We start from the raw sequence: 16,208 nt of genomic DNA, 5'->3' as shown, positions 1-16,208 counted from the left end.
GAGCTGTAGCAAGACCACGTTGGTGATGCCCAGCACAGGGGCAAAGCCAGTGACCAAGCGCACAGCTGAGGGTGGACAGGCAGGCCAGTCAGTATCACACCCACTAGTGAATAGCGGGTTTCCTCAGAAGCCTGTCCTGTTGTCTCCTGTACCTGTTCAAAACATGTCTGACACACTGAGTTCTTGACTTGTGCCTGAGACTAGCTTAAACATTTCCTTACGTAAGAACTTTGTAAATGATCATCTGAGAAAGTTGCTGCTCTGTGTTAACCTTTGTTGTTATGATTAAACATCTATACTTTTCCCCGTGTTCATACAGAGTTCAGCAACACTGGTGGGGGGTAGCCATCGAAATGAGTCGCTCTGGAATGGAGCAAGTGTCCACAGAGATGTAGACTTGATTTTACCTCCTCCATGGAATAGACAGACTTCATCTGCTTCAGTGTTTTGTTTTGTTTTCCAGTATGTATGTGATTTGAGAGGCCCAGAGATGAATATTACTCTGGAAGGAAGGGTGACTATTAATATTTCAGATCATTTCCAAGGCTTGGAGTTAAATGTTACCAGATTTTGGTTGCTTCTTTTTTCTTTTGTTTTTGTTTCTTTTTCTAAGACAGGTCTCACTACACAGACCAGGCTGGCCTTGACCTTACAGAGATCTGCCTGTCCACCCCTGACCCCACAGAGTGATTTCTTCTTTAGCTTCCTTTACCTTTGTGACTTGGGGTAGCTTAAATTCGGTTTTCTCATCCATCAAATGGAAATGATAACCGTTGGCTAATAGGGTTCTTTTATATTGCATGCATGCAGAAGGTCTCATGTTGTGCCAGACTCTGATAACTGTCCTTGCGGTGTGAGCAAGAGTGTTGTTGCGAAGGCTCCTATACCATTTAATAAGTTACACTGCAAATCCCCCCTTTCCCTCTAGTCAAGAGCAGGTAGTGTTCTTCATAGAGCATCCCTGTTTGGAGACTATACTAAGGAAGACACAGCTTGGACTATAACGTCCCACCCGTGCTGCCTTCTTCAGCAGTCAGGTCCTGCTCTTCTGGGTTTAAAGATCAAGTAATGGTATTTCTCAAGAAGAGAAGAAATGCAATAACACTGAAAGACTAGTGGGATGTCGGTGGTTTGATTATTTGTCAACCAAGTCAAGGCCGACTTATTCGGAGTAGTTTCCAAGGCTAGGAGTTAGGTATAGAGAATCCCTCAAGGTCTCTGTTATAGTCTAATAAATATAATTGCGAATGTGGTTGTTTTAAAGATCACTTGTGAATAACTTCCTCCTATACATAGTCAGGAAAGGTCATTAACCCTCCAGCCCCTTACTTTACTGAGAACTCCTGTCGGAATTTAGTGGCAAGGTCTGATTTGACTCCACAATATAGGATTTGGGAGCCTCCTCCGAGTCCCACCCCACCTCCCCCTCTTTACTGAGAACGCCTGTCAAAATTTATTGGCAAGATGGGATTTGACTCCACAATATAGAATTTGGGAGCCTCCTCCGAGTTTGCTGTTCCCGAGTAACCTCGCTACAAAGGTTAAGTAAGCATGCTCAGCCTAACAAAGTGCTCTATAGCTGGGAAAGCACGCAGCTTAATGATGGCTTCTGGTTTGTTCCGGTTTAACCAGCCCTCCCTATTTAGTAGGTCACTGGTGGAGTTGAGTGGCAGCAGAGCCACCTCTGACTTGGGAAACCTCTTAGAGACCTTCCTTTGTACCAAGCAGGTCCACTTCTTCCTGGTTGTTGTTTTCAGCTTTCATTTGTTAGCAATACCCATTCATTGAAGAAAATTACAAAATATTTATCAGCAGAAAGTAAAAAAAAAAAATTAGGTTTCAATGCAGAAAGCATGCCATTACTTTGTATGGATTTAATGCAAATGTATTTGTGTTAAACATAGAGTTGTTTCTTTAATTCTTAATATATATCACTCAGTAGAACTCAGTTTTCTTATATAAGACTTTGTATATGATGCTGTATCGTGTATATACTACCTCATGGTATAATAGATTGTTGTTTGGCTACGTTTAGGCTTTTTTATTTCAATATATATTAGCTATTTCTGTTTTTTTGATGTTAGAAATAATACGTATTATAAATTTTTATTTTGCTATTTACTTTTACCTCCTTCTAGATGTTCTTTGTTTTCTTAGAAAATGAGGAAACTCTTAGGATTGGGATTGCAACGTGAAGGGGTATAAACCGTTTTTGTGGCATTTCAAGCCATTATGAAAGCAGTGCCACCTTTCACTGTAGCACCTGTTTGAATTCCTGCCTTGTGTCCTCCCCTTTCCCAGGGAACCCCATTGGATGATTTTTTTCCTTCCATAGTAGATTAATTTGCATCGTTTAGGAGTGTATGTAAAATGGGATTACACTCAATGTTTTGTTTTTGTTTCGTTTCTTGTACAGGGTGATTTCTGTGTTCATTGCTATTGTATCAATAACACAGTAGTGCCAGGCTCTGTGGGTGCCAGGCTCTGTGGGTGCCAGGCTCTGCCGTAGTTTACCTCAGCTGGTCCACGTGGTTTGTTTCTTGTCTGTTCTCCGGTTCGAGGGCTGTTAACATCAAAACTGGTTCTAGCTTTTCTCTCCTGTCCTTGTAGGAATGACTGTAAGAAGGCTGACGCTTATTGTGTGGGGAAGGTTAAATTGTTGCTATTTTGAAACTGAAGAGATGTAATATGAGAGAAACTACAGTTGTTTTTCTTGTTTCCTTTTTTTTGGGTGAAGTCTCTAGGGGTACATGGAATTTTGGGGTGAATGCTATCAATGTAGGTTGACAGGCACTTGATAGCGACAACACTCCCTTTTCATGGTTTACTTTGGCATAGCATCTTCTCATAATTAAGCAAATGTATTATTTCCACAGCAAGGACCTCCTGCATTCCTTTAATAAACTAATAGACAAACAATTTCTATTTACCTGTCAAATGACTCCTGTATTGAATTTGAGCAAGGAAAGATTCTAAGATCAATGTATTGACTGTTACAAAATAATGTTCCTAAATCTGATTTGCAATGGTTGCCAAACTGTCCGTTTCCGGTTCTTAAGGTGCGCAGTTGACTGAGGAGGCCCGGAGAATCTGAAGACTCCGATGACATCAGAGTTGCTTTTCAACAGCCTTCTCAGCTTCCTTTCCCACATAGCAGAGGCTCAGGCTGAGGCAGACGGTGAGAAACCCTTTCCCTTTTCTCTTTGGCTTCATCCTCGTTGGCTTTAATCTGTTTTAGACCGTCCTTTCTTGGTTGTAAATTAGCTTACAGTTACCAGATACCTATTCTGTATTTTATCTATACGAATTATCTCTTTAGGCAGTGCGGTTAAGAAAACACGTAAGGTCCTATCTAAGGACTTGACAGTAAAGAATCAGATCAATGTAAACAAACAGTGAAAGAGATTAAGTACCAGAAGAAAGGACAAGACAATCAAAAATCTCAAGAGTAGAATCAGGAGGATTCTTTCTGGAGTGATGGGCCGAGAAAAGAAAACAGTGCTACTGTGGATAATTTGGTTTTACCCAAACTCGTGGAAGTTGTAAAGCCGGCATCTCCATAGCAATCCAACCCAGGTACAAAGTTAGTTCTTCTTTGGAGAAGAAAACAGAAATGTTTAGTTACTGTGGGTCCGGCTTCATAGGTGGGAGTTGTATACATTCTACAAAGCGTTTTTGAGAAATGATCAAATATTTGGTTTGAGTTTTAAAAAATAAAATAAAATAAAAAGGGATGGGTGAGTCATAAGTCTGGTGGAATCTACCCAACTGTATTTCTAGTATAAGTGCTGCCTCAGACCTTTATTCCTGGGCTGTAGCAGCCTGTACAAGCTGGGGGAGAACAGAATGTGTTGTGCTTGTAAGTTCTCGGGACAAGTTCGCTTTCAAGCCAGAAACCTGGAAACTCTGGTCCGAAAAAGCAGCGTTTGTACCCTAAGCTCACCATATGAGGCTGGGGAAAGGGATGGTAATTTTGAGTCAACTCCTAGTCCGAAAAGGAAGCAGTGAGCTTAGCTTAATTGTTTTCCTTAATGGTTATATTTTCTTGTTGTCTCACAAAGAAAAAATCCTTAAAGAAAGCGTTCTGTTTCCGAAAGTGCCTAAAAGCAGCAGTAGCGAGGACAGAAGGTGTACTGAGTTTGTGGGTTGCCAGCACCCTTGTTTTACTGAGTCACACGAAGCTGAGTTGCAGTCACTTCAGTTGAACAGGTGACTCTGATGGTGAGCAGATAAAGAACACAGCCACTTGAAGTTTGCAGTACATTGAGCTGCTGTGGTGGCCCTGCAGGTCCGTCCCGAGACCCTAAGAAGGGACAGTGCTGAGTTCCAGGCCCTCCTGGGCCACCTGGTACTAGTGACAGACAGTCTAGCTCGAGAAAAGGCGGGGGACTATCAGTGTAGATTTTCCTTCTAAGGAAACTAAGAATATTTAGAATGGAGGGCAACTTTTGAAATACAAAACTTAATCATGGAGGATGATTTATTTATTTATTTTTGATGTTTTTCCATATACATAACATGATTTGAGATTTTTAAGGTGAATATATCTGGCTTTTATTTTATAAAATGTGTTTATCGTTATTGGGGCTGGAGCTTCTGTGTTCAATCCTAACATTGTATAAAACCAGGCCTGGTGGCACCGGCCCCTAACACCAGCACTCAGGATCACCCTTGCTTACTTACATAGTAAGTCTCAAGGCGGCCTGAAATACATGAGGCCCGGTGTGTGTGTGTGTGTGTGTGTGTGTGTGTGTAGGTACTATCCTAAGGAATGTGTGGTAAACAGTGTTTGACAAGTTGAAGTTATTTATAATAAGCCTTTTTTATCACAGTTTGTTACACAACCACACTAAAGAAACCAGCGTTAAGCTTTGTAGGATGGTGATGTTTTTTGAATGAAGAAGAGGACTGAAGAAACAATTAGATTATTAAATATTGAAAGCAATATAAAACATGGAACACATATGAAACTCTTAATGTCCTGTACTGGTTTTTCCATATGTGTGAGCTCAGGTCTTTCAAGAAACGAGTCCTACTATATAGTAACTAACAAAAGAAATTTACTCTTAAGGTGAATTGTACAGGACCCCCAACCCTGCTCACTTTCTTTGTGCAGTATTCATTAGTTTATTTTTATAAAAAGATGATTAAATAAAACTGATAATTGACTGAGTCATTTTAGCTTAAATATACGACCGTAATAATTTTCCACAGAAGGAAATGCTCTCTGTGATATGCCTTTTCACTAGAAAATTTTGCATATTAATATGGTTTTTTTTCCTAGTCTGATTAGATTATGGATAACTTTCAGCAAGTGTTTTGAGTATTCAACTTTTATGTCAGAGAAAGAAATTTCTGAAAAACATGAAAATGGCCAGAGATTTAGTTGGTTCTGAGAGATGGGGATGCCAGGTTGGTAAGGTCGGTGGAAAAAAAAAATACATGCAAATGTCTTCCCAAAACGTTCTAATTTAGAAATTAGCCCTTCTGGGACTGGTCATTCCTCAGCACGTAAGGATGTGGTCTCCCACTCCTGAGTTCAAGCTATAGACGCACATGTAGAGGACAGAGCACATTACACTCGGTGGTTCTACAGCACACACAAACTGGCATGCCAGGGCTACACAGAGAAACCCTGTCCTGAAAAAAAAAGAAAAGAAAAGAAACACTACCAAAAGAATAGTACTCCTTCAGGCCCAGAGGCCTCCAGTGTGTGCCTCATATCATGTATAGTACAGAATTTCCTAGGTACAGTATGCCACAGTTTATGTTGGCTATAGTAAGTAAGAGCTTAGCAATAATAACCAATGATAAGACAATATAGAAATAAGGTATAAAAAAATCTTTTGTGGAGTTGTCTTTATCTTGAAGCATCTTACACTGTGTTGACTATTCTGGGCCAAGACGACTTAAACTGGAAAGCAAAGTCTTAGCCACATAGAGCCGATGCAGTGTCCTTTGCTTAGTATATAATAGTGTGTGGATGCATTTAAACTTCTACACTGTGGGTGCAGGAACGTGGTGCAGGCAAACCCCAGATCAGTCCATTTAATTGGAATTAATTGCCGTAAATCAGTCTGGCTGCCACCCTCGGAGCTTCTCTGGCTATGGACAACCCTGGTAAGGAGATCGAGAACCTTGGCTCAGAAGAAGTGTTGTTAATTTCCAACATTGCTTCCATCTAGTTATAATTCCCTTCCTCACGGCCAGCCATCTTATTTCAGAGGCTAAGCCTGCAGCTTTTACCGAGGTCCTCGTCCCAAATATCTCAGCCACCACATCCCCCCCCCCCCAACTCCAACGGACTTGTGTTGTTTTTCTAGTCATTTTATGCTTTTATGCTTGAGTGACTCTCGGAGCATAACGATCATAGGAAAACAACAAGCCTTTCTTAATTAATCCGGAGTTATCATTACAGTGGGAAAAGCATAATTAACATTTCTTCTCTAAATTTGATATCTGTAAAGAATGGCCTCCCCTTGACTCTTCTGAATAATTAATATGATTAACGTCATTTGGGAGGGAAATCCCTACTCTTCTAGACTTCTGGATGCGCTTGGAATTTTTGCTGTTCTGTGATAGGTCCAAGTGATGTAAATTAAGCAATGGAAGACTCTGGAGAACCAGCCTCAAGCCCACCCTTTTGCTGAGGTTGTGGTCTATTTCCGTTTGGGTGGCTAACTTGATCTTGAATCTCTGCACTCTTGGCCATCCCAACTTGACATGTTTCTAACAGCAAAGCTTTTGATGTGGGTAGCAAACCTTCCCTGTCTGGAATCAGGCATCAGTCTCATGTTCTAACCCCATTGGTCCCTTTGTAATCTCAACTGGTTCGTGGGGTGGTCTGAGTAACATGTGGTGAGAAGTCTCAGTTAGTGTCTTGCCATTGGTCCTACCCTTCTTGCCACACCTAGATGTTCTCCACACTGGTGCTTTTAGTGTGTGCATGATGAAGCTCTGCTTTCCCTTCTGTTCCCTGTCCATTTCAGCGCTGTAGTGAGCTCTGTGGCTTTTCAAAGGCTTCTGTCCTGTCAGGGTGGACATTAAGCAAAAGGCATTCAGATCCTATGTCCCAATCTTTCACCAGACTCAAGGATACCCATATGAGTGCCACAGCCTGAGAAAGTTCCTAATTCCTGGCAAATTCTGTATTTAAGGGAGGTAACAATGTTTGTAGAATGTGTTATGTCATGTGCATGCATCTCTTCCTTGTTCTCCTGGTCCTTCCGCTCCCTAAACTGTTCCAGTTGGCAAAACACTAGATTGTCCCTTCAGCCAGTTCCTATGCCACGTCTGTAGCCGGGTTGCCTTCAGTTCCCGCTCTTTCTTCTCAGAGCTTTCTTATTTGCTTCATGGCTTTGTTTAACTCTGATCTCAGTGTGTTGTTGATTGGAAAGCTTGTACAACCGGTTCAAGAGGGTTTGCCATTGATTATCCTTGTAGCCTCTAATGGTATGGGAAGTGTGCAACAATGCTGACTGCAAAGATGGGAAATGTTTTAAGTCCTCCTTAGTCTTCTACTCATTTACAACTAACATCCTTTTCTTTCCTCAACTGGATCAAGGGGGAAAATTTGACACAGGAGATTTCTTTCTCCCCCTTTCTTCTTTCTTCTTTTGTTTTGTTTTCTGTGATTAGAGAGGTTGGAACTATCTAAGCATTTGTGCACTGTAGGCAAGTGCTCTACCACTGAGCCACACCTCTAGCTGAGAGAGAGCATTCTTCTTCTGGCATACTTACAGTGGACAGCCTGGAAGCTAGAAAACATGTCCTTTGTTTGATGAGAGTCAAGATGTTGCTTCTTGGCTTTTACCCTACTGTGTCATCTGTGCTTCCTAAGCTTCTGGGGGTCACTTCCTATCCCTAATCTGTTGAGGGTCCAGGTGAGTTTTCTTCTAGGTCAGCAGTAGCGCCTGTAATGTATCATATGAGAAATTTCAACTGAGAAGATTTTTGTAATGAAAAAGTATCCTAAGATGCACTTCAATAGCCATTAAAACATTGGCATGTGGCTCCTGAATGGCACCGCGCACACACGTTAGAAAGACACCCCAAAACCACATTTGTTTTGTCTCATGAAAGTAGTCTTGATCTCTTGTGCATCCTGAATAGGGACCCTTAAGGACCCTGGAGCATCACTCACTCATACTCAGAGACTGCTGATATTAGAATTCACATTGCCAGCCAGAATGTTCTATGCATTCCTCCTAATGTCACCTAACTTGTGTTTCGTACATTTGTCTAATTTCTTCTTAACTTCTACAGAGTTCATCATGTTACCCACTCTTCTATTAATGTCTAGACGTAGAATGTCCTGGAACCTATTGCCAGTGTCAGCTTGGCAGCCATAAGCCAGAGATGCTTAGTCAAGAAGTCATTTTATTTGTGGATACTCATAAGGTCATTCCTAGCCAGGCACTGTCAGTAACCCTGGCTTTCAAGAGCAGTCCCTTTTTATGACTGGTGACACTCCACGCCCTTCTCCTGTGGAGATCTCACTGTTGAGATTGTGAAAGCTTTCTCATTAATGCAGTCTTAGGATGAAGTCCATGTCTTCTTTTGGGACAATGGTAGGCTCCCCTTCAAGTGTTTCCCTCTCCTCCTCTCCTCCCCTCCCCTCCCCTCCCCTCCCCTCCCCTCCCCTCCCCTCCCCTCCCCTCCTCTCCCCTCCCCTCCTCTCTGCGCCCTTCCTTCCTCTTGCCTCAGCCTGACCCCTGATGCTGGCTTGCCTTTTGTGCTCTGGCAGATACTTCCTTGGCCCTAGTGACTCCTGCTCCCTGCACCCTCCTGTTCTACCTTGGCTGACACTCTGTTAAATTCCTTCTGAGGTCTTAGCAGGACAGTCAGTCTCTAGAGTATTTAACGACTCTTAAGTTCCCTGAGTACTGGGTCTTCCTGAGAGTTCTGGGAATGCAGTGTGTACCTTGCGGCTGGATGGTAATCCCAAAATGGCTTCTCATCAGACTCTTGATTTATTAACAGCTCAGAGTCTCTTATTGTATGGTGATGTCATGATGCGAGCTGGAATTTGGGACTTCATGTGATTACCAGTGATAATCTGGAAGCACAGCAAGAAATCCACAGAACACTGGGAGTCCTTTAATCTTTTTTTTTTTTTTTTTTTTTTTTTTTGTTCCAAGCATAGTAGGCCCTCAGTTAATGTTTATCAACTATTTATTTTTTCCTTTACTAGTGTTGTATAAAACTCTTTGCTCCAGCAACCATACAGTAATTTAAGCCAGACTGCTACTCCAGCTTCTGGCTCCTAGCCAAAAAAAAAAAAAATAGGCCTTGAGGTGGGTGCAGTGACCTAGTCATATAATCCTGGCACTTCAGAGAGAGGCTAGTGAGGTAAAATCATGAGTTCAAGGCTAGCTGAGACTATGTAGGATGTAAGACCCTTTCTCAGATAAGTAAAACAAAAAAAGAAAAGCAGAACTATGCCTTCACATTGTTTAAAAAATGTTGCACACTGCTTTCATCATAAACAAAGCCTTTGCCAAGGATGAGAATATATTAGGATGAGAATATATTTGAATTATGTACAGGTCAGATTGCAAATTCTTATTTCTACTGGAATTTTTGTTTTCCTTGAAATTTCAGACAGATCATATCAACACAGTATTTTATACACCTATGCTAGAAATGTAATTATATTATTTTCATCTTTTGCTGTTAATTAACATCTATCTTGTAGCACTCTTTATGTTCCACAAATTGCTTCCTAAATGTTCAGTCCTCATTTGTATTATTTTCTGAGCTGTGTTGAACTGGGCTGCCCACACCTTCATTTGACTCTTGACTTCTTCTTTGCACCAACTGGTCTACCACATCCTCTCCCCAAACCATCACCAACCCCACAGTTTTTGTTTTGTTTGTTTTGTTTTTTTAAAACATCCCTTTAATCATATCTTTTCCTATAAACCATGCATTCCCACCAGATAAAGGCCTAAGCTCCTTGGTGTGGCCTTGACTCAAAAGTCCTTGGAGCTGAGAGCATTGTTAGCTTAATCTCCAGTCACAATAAATAGCTACCCCTTCCTGTGTCACCCCAGCTCTGCTCTGCCTGCAAATCCGTTGCTCTGACCTAGAATGTGGTCATTTTCTTGTGGTGGGCTGTCTCCATCTTTAGCCGCCACCTCTCTCACCATCTGCACACGCAGATAACCAAAACCTAGGTCATCCCTACTTGGGTGTGTCCAGGGCACTTGCCAAATGAATGAATGCTTCCAGCTTAGCACTTAGCAGCATCAGCTCCCTGCCTCTCTCTCTGCACAGAGAACAAAGAAAAGATGTGCGGTGCACAGTGCTGTTATGAACTTGCTAGGTATTACAGCCCTGAGCGCGTGTGTTTTACAACTACATAGCTGAATTCTCGTGAGTGGAGATGTGGTTGAGGTTCAGTAGAGTCCTGAACTTACTTATGCTGTTTTCTGAGAGGAAATAATTTCCTTGCTTCTTGCTTCTGCTAACTACTCGCTTGTTGCTATTGTTGTTGTTGTTGTTAATCCTGGGATGGGGTGTGCAGGTCAGGGGACAACTTTGGCTTGGGTTCTCCCTCTCTAGCTTTATGTGGGTTCCAGGAACCAGACTCAAGTAGATAACATGTGCAGCAAGCTGTTTTTACCTACTGAGCCATCTCACAGTCCAGTCACAACAGTACCCAGTTTACTTCATGAAACTGTGTTCTGAGCGCTAGAGCTGGTGTGTTTGTTTATTTGTTTGTTTTGTCATTGTTGGTTTTTGTTTTTTGTTTTTGTTTTTTTTTTTCTTCTTCCCAGACAGGGTTTCACTGTATAGCCTTGGATGTCCTGGACCTCCAAGCTCTAAAGACCAAGCTTCCAGGAACTCACAGAGATCCCCATGCCTCTGCCTCCTGAGTTCTGGGATCAAAGGTGTGCACTACTGTGCCCCACTCTGTTATTTTGTTTTTGTTTTTATCATTTTGTATTGTTTGGTTTTAGAATAATTATTTTCAAACTTGCCTACTATAGCTCCTGCATTGAAATCCAAAGGCCCTGCTTTGGGAAAGGCCAAACATTTACCTCTCTTTAGTCTGTTTTCTGCTGCTCTAACAATATACCCAAGGCTGAGTACCGGAAGAGGAATGCATGTTTCTCGGTACTGAGCAGTCTGGGAGCACTGTGCAGTCATTTGCTTGGTGTCTGGTGAAGGCTGCATGGTACATCCTAAGAATCACTGGATAGCAGGGGATACTGCGCAGTGAGAGCACTCAGAGACCTGCCATTCTAAGTGCTAATTTCTTCCTTTATAGGGGCCACACCTTTATGACATCATTCCATCCCGTTAGTACCATTAGTGGATGAAATTGAGGATGCAGGCTCTAACACATAAGTCTGGGGGTGTCACACTCAAACCATAGCAAGGAAGCCTCAACTGCCTCGCTCTTCTTTCTCTTTTGGCCTATACATGGATGGAGATGCTGAGAACAGTGTGGAAAAGGGCACGTTTGCCTCTCCCAGCAAACAGCACTGAGCTAGCTTTACCAGGTTCTTCTCAGGTCCTTCTCAGGTCTGTTTCTAGTCACATGATACTATTTGATTGTCACTTTAGCAAGGTATATGCAATCGTACCTGGTCTTCGATTTAACCAGCCCAGAGCTTATTTTTCAAACACTGAAAGTCCTAGATTCGTGTCGATGGAGTGATTTGATTTTTACAGTGCTGCAAATCTAAGATATAGCTGTAGTTTTCAGGTTTATCACCATGACACTAAAGTATAGTCAAGGAAAAAAAAAATACCCAGCTTGAATTCATTATAAATAAAACGGAAGGAATGTTTACTTTTGAGGACTAATAGTTCCCCCCTCCCTTCTTTTTGTGATTTCTTGCTTACATAATTTGTTATGAAAGAGTGCTTCTAGGTAAGCCATCTCTCCAGAGTGCTTGTAACGTCTTCTGTTCTGCTCTGGAAGGGTTAAGAGGAGACAGCATCCTGTCAAAGACCTTGTTTTTAATTTTGCTTCTCATACTGGCGCTGATCCTGCTAAGAGCAGCCCAGATTAGTTCGGGAAACCTTTGAAGAGATTTAAGATGTCCTTCAGCCAGTTTGAAGGTTTTTGTCTTGCAAATCCAGTACAAGGGCGCCTGCAGGCATCTCGACCCTTGCTGAGCCGCTGATGCAGCTCAAGGTCACTCTAACCCGCCCTGTGACATTCAACAACAACAGAAAAAAAATTATGCGGTGGAACTGCTTCAGCATTCAGCCAACCAACAACTTCCTCAGTGAGGGAACTGGGGAAGAAGTCTCTCTCCCCTCCCCCCACCTCTACTCTCTTTTTTTTTTGGGGGGGGGGGAGGCTTTGTGAATTTTTTGCTGTAGGAAATAATCCCGGATTTCTGGTGTGCGTGATGACAAGGTCATTTCTTAATTAGAACACATGTAAAGAAGAAAGCTAAATGGCTTCAAAACAGCTTTGTAGTTGATGGAGAGGATTTAAATTATTTAAAGAGATAGTCACCCATGTATGATGGAAACCGAATTCTAAAGGCATTAACTCCTTCCTCCCCATCTCCTTGCCCTTTCTTTGCATTCTCCATGTCTGACATTGCGGGGTTGCACTCTAAAATAAGGAAAATTTGTCCAAGAGTCTGGTTTATGTTTTGAGACAAAACATAATTTATAAATGTAATCCTGAGATAAACTTTTAATGGAGTTTTCTCTCGGAGACACGGCTCCTGGAAATTTTATCAAATGGCTGGAAGAACTAGGGCTGACCCTCTGGCGGCTGTGATTCATTTATACTGTATAGGAGGGAGGTGCGTAGGGCCTGATACCTTCTCTCTCTCCCCCCTGACACACCCACTTCCGATGGAGATGCCTCACTGAACTCATTAGCCCCTGTTTCTTTCAAATCAACAGCGGATCCAGATCAGGTCTTTCAAGTTTCCAAGAATTGACACGGATTTAAAATGGACCTTCCAAAATTTGTTTCTGAGGGCAGTTGACATGCTAAGGCTAATAACACCAGACCCATGAATACTTCACAGCCATGTTGGGTTTGCTCTGCTGTGGGCCAGTAGCTCAATGAGATAGACTCCAGGAGAGTCAATGTCTTCTGCTTGGACTTCATGCATGACCCTGGGGCCCAATAATGAAAGATTAATTAATTTTATGATTGTTATATTTATAGGTATTAGATATAAACCATTAAAATTGTTATTTCTTTATGTGAGAGAAAATCACATTTGGGCCGAGAAACTTGATTTGAGTTTGATGATATTGGCAGAAGAATTTCCTCAGAATTCAGACCCCATTGCTTTTCTGCAAATAGGAGCTAATGGGAATCTGGCCAACTAGTGTGTAAAGATGTATAGTAGTTTCAGTGTGAGTATTTTAACAGGTAGTTTGGATTCTGTAAGCTACACTTAACATTTTTAAGTTGGAGTGGATAACACAGTAGATTGTATAAGAACTACCTAGAATTTACTAGACCTGTTCTTGGGAGGGATTTTCTTCCTGTCAAGAAACATTTGTTTTGAGTCCATGAAAAGAAAAAGGACTCTTACATCAAGACACATAGTTTTAGGTACAGATATCGAAAAGGATTTCAGGTTTGCCAAGAGACATAGTAGAAGGGACTCTATATGCAGGGACATGGCGCCAGGCAGTGAGCTTTGCCCTTGCCTGGAGTCTGGTATGCCCTAAATGTCATGTATGACCCAAGCTCACCTGCTACTCGTTCTAATTTACTGTCCTAATTCATCGATTTGTTATCGCTAATTGTTCTTCATTTACTTGTGTGTAGTTTCCAGTACCTAAAGGGTTGAAAGGTTGCTGTAATTGGCACCCGCAGCTGCTCTTTCTTTTGACAGGGGATAATTTTGCAGCCTATGCTTTGTGTGACAGCTGCCTAATTGGGCATTCTCCTCTTGTAGCAAGCCTGCCTCCTCCAGCCTCCCTGCTGACAAATGGTGGTGGATTATAGATGAGGACAAGCTGACCCATTCGACCTTGCTGAGACAGCGGGGAGGGGCCTCCTGCTACTTTAGGGAAGCTTTAGGTCATTTAGAGGACAAGGTCAGGAGCCAGGTGGAGAAATGACATGATATCACATGACAGTAGCCTGGTGACATGGTCCGCATGTCAAGGACAAAGGTATCAGTATTGATTAAACATTCCTGCAATACTTCACTGCATTCCCTATTTCTTAATTATTGCTCCTGAGGTTTTTTTTTTTTTTTTTAGGAGAGTGTGGGGTGCAAAGGAAGGGCGCAGAAAGAACGCACTAAGCTGTGTTTTAACTGTGCCAGAGCATTTGTTTACATGAAAATAGACGTGCTTGGGGAAGCTTCCTAATGAAGTTTGTTCAGTTAGACGAGTGTTCTATTCTGCTCTTAATTATAGTTTAGTTTGCCGCCCTTTGGCTAGCAGGGCTTCTCAAGGTATTCACACACGAAGGCAGACAAATTAAAATGAGGTAATGTGTGTTGGTATAAAAAGTGTTTCCCTTCTGTCATCCCGCTCTCCAATGACTGGCATGGCTTTTGTGTGTTGAATAAAAGAAAAATAAGTCAATGGCAACTATAAATGGCTAATTAAAGAGAACCTGAAAACTCTAGGTTTAAGAGATCAAATACCCGCCTGTGCCTCCAGACTCTAAAGTGTTACAGATACTCTTTAAAGCACTTCTGAGACCTGAGCATATTTTCAAATGGCATGGAATTATACTTAGTGTAATAGCTTCGAGATAAATGGAAATTCTTTCATTGTTATTAGCAAGGCACACGCTCTTTTTTGATAGTAGGTTTGAGCTATTCCATTTTAAGTGTAAAATCAGAAGAATCCATGCTGAGTCTATTAACCCTATCATATCACTTGAAAGTTCTATCTGTGAGTTATATACTGGATAGATAGCCCAATTTGTAAGAATGTCTCCTTTTTGAAAACAGTGAGCATTTGTAACACACAACAGATCATGGTTCTCAGGAGTGGAAAAAACAATTGTTTTGCATGCTGTCAGGTAGAAGCCCTCAGTGGAACAGTGGGACATTTTATCCCTCTGAGGATAAAAATTGAAGAATGATAAAATATGGGGTGTTGTATATGTGTGTGTTTGTGTGTGCACTCATGTGTAAAATGATGGTTTGCCTACGCCGGGCATGTGTTGAGCTGTTCTCAAAGCCTGACTCGGTCTTGGTGGAGGTTTAATCCTGTGCCCTTGTGCGTGTACACTTGATTAGTAGTTGTGGTTATCTCAGCAGAAGACATACCGCCCTCCTCCTTGTATTGGTCGGGACCCGGGCACTGGGGAGTCAAGGCAAAGGAGAAAGAAGAGAGGTTTTGCATTAGTATGCTATGAAAGCCTTACTGGCTGCAGAACAAATTGATTGCTCCGTCGGTCGGTATACCTGTGCTTGGCACCACTGCTGTGAAAGAAAGGTAGGGCTGGGATCTGTTTGATTGTATGACATATTGTGACACTCCAGGAATATTTAACATGCGCCCTTTCTGTGGCACGTGCTGGATGTCTGAGGAAAGAAAAAAAAAAAAAAAAAAAAACCCTGAAATGAATGAAGGTGTATAGGAGGAGTAGGCTACAGCTTGGTTCACTTCAGCCATGAGTTTATGCGAGTGAGATCATTTTGCTAAAAGGCAGCCACTGGGAACGTAACCTGATTGATACTGAGACCCTCAAAATCCTGAGGCGCTGATGTGTTTCCTGGCTGGAAATGTGTCAGGCAAAGATGAGATTCATGCTAACTCGTGAGATTTTTAACTGTGGAGTGGGAGGGGCCATGGGAGTCATTAGGCACATAATTAGTTTAGGAAATGATTTTCGGTACGTCCTACCCTTACAGGTCCAGTGGAGTACAGAGGATAAGTCCTTTCAGGATAAGATTTTTCAGGTTAGGAAGAAGTGCAGCAGCTGCTATGTGGTCTTAAACTATCTTAAGAAATGTGTTATTTAGTTTGTTCTTTGGATGTTTCTTCTGTATAAACATACTCTTAGGATTCCGTGGTAGGAAAAAGGAATTAAGTGGGTTTTTTTTTCTCTCATATCTTTTCGGGGGGAAAAAAAAAATCTACGACTTATTTTCCAATAGGGACTTGTAGTTGGCAATTTGGGATTGGGATATATGAACTAAATGGATGTTGTAGAATTTTAAAATATGATCCATGTACGTGCAGTTGCAGTTGGACATCTCCACTATCTGAGGCACTTCTGACCATGGTCACTGCATGTC

General features: G+C 41.9%; 1 protein-coding gene across 5 annotated transcripts in view; it reads left to right on the top strand.

Annotated features, from left to right (window-relative positions):
* Nrip1 (nuclear receptor interacting protein 1) overlaps positions 1-16,208 on the top strand; it is an 86,425-nt gene that overhangs the window by 39,904 nt on the left and 30,313 nt on the right. For 3 of the 5 annotated variants that reach the window (NM_001358238.1, XM_006523050.3, NM_173440.3), the window contains exon 3: positions 3,060-3,178. The gene's annotated coding sequence lies outside the window, so the exon portion shown is untranslated. The other 2 variants (XM_017317020.2, XM_006523054.3) reach the window with 2 other exon arrangements.

The sequence above is a fragment of the Mus musculus genome, chromosome 16 (assembly GCF_000001635.26).
Source record: "Mus musculus strain C57BL/6J chromosome 16, GRCm38.p6 C57BL/6J".
In the NCBI taxonomy this organism is placed as follows: domain Eukaryota; kingdom Metazoa; phylum Chordata; class Mammalia; order Rodentia; family Muridae; genus Mus; species Mus musculus.
Note: the sequence above shows the minus strand (reverse complement) of the source record. Positions and strands in the feature narration are given on the sequence as shown.